A 1,064-nucleotide genomic window follows, 5' to 3' on the forward strand; every position below is an offset into this window, starting at 1 on the left:
GAAAAGAAAATGTTCCATACTAATGGATTCGGGTCCATAACCGTGGGTTCCAATGCACGAGATCTTGTAGCACTTACCAATGAGGCCCTATCGATTAGTATTACACAGAAGAAATCAATTATAGACACTAATACAATTAGATCTGCTCTTCATAGACAAACTTGGGATTTGCGATCCCAGGTAAGATCGGTTCAGGATCATGGGATCCTTTTCTATCAGATAGGAAGGGCTGTTGTACAAAATGTACTTCTAAGTAATTGCCCCTTAGATCCTATATCTATCTATATGAAGAAGAAATCATGTAACGAAGGGGATTCTTATTTGTACAAATGGTACTTCGAGCTTGGAACGAGCATGAAGAAATTAACGATACTTCTTTATCTTTTGAGTTGTTCTGCCGGATCGGTCGCTCAAGACCTTTGGTCTCTACCCGGACCCGATGAAAAAAATGGGATCACTTCTTATGGGTTCGTTGAGAATGATTCTGATCTAGTTCATGGCCTATTAGAAGTAGAAGGCGCTCTGGTGGGATCCTCACGGACAGAAAAAGATTGCGGTCAGTTTGATAATGATCGAGTGACATTGCTTCTTCGGTCCGAGCCGGGGAATCCCTTATATATGATGCAAAATGGATCTTGTTCTATCGTTGATCAGAGAAATCTCTATGAAAATACGAATCGGAGTTTGAAGAAGGGGAAGGAGAAGGAGTACTCGACCCGCAACAGATAGAGGAGGATTTATTCAATCACATAGTTTGGGCTCCTAGGATATGGCGCCCTTGGGGCTTTCTATTTGATTGTATCGAAAGGCCAAATGAATTGGGATTTCCTATTGGGCCGGGTCATTTCAGGGCAAGCGGATCATTTATGATGAAAAGGATGAGCTTCAAGAGAATGATTCGGCGTTCTTGCAGAGTGGAACCATGCAGTACCAGGCACGAGATAGATCTTCCAAAGAACAAGGCTTTTTTCGAATAAGCCAATTCATTTGGGATCCTGCGGATCCACTCTTTTTCCTATTCAAAGATCAGCCCTTTGTCTCTGTGTTTTCACACCGAGAATTCT

At 42.2% G+C, this 1,064-nt stretch overlaps 1 pseudogene; it reads left to right on the forward strand.

Moving 5' to 3' along the window:
- Window positions 1-823, forward strand: part of LOC128288859 (protein Ycf2-like) — a 6,670-nt pseudogene extending 5,847 nt beyond the window's left edge.
- The last annotated feature ends 241 nt before the right edge of the window (window positions 824-1,064 follow it).

The sequence above is a fragment of the Gossypium arboreum genome, unplaced genomic scaffold (assembly GCF_025698485.1).
Source record: "Gossypium arboreum isolate Shixiya-1 unplaced genomic scaffold, ASM2569848v2 Contig00308, whole genome shotgun sequence".
Classification (NCBI taxonomy): Eukaryota; Viridiplantae; Streptophyta; class Magnoliopsida; order Malvales; family Malvaceae; genus Gossypium; species Gossypium arboreum.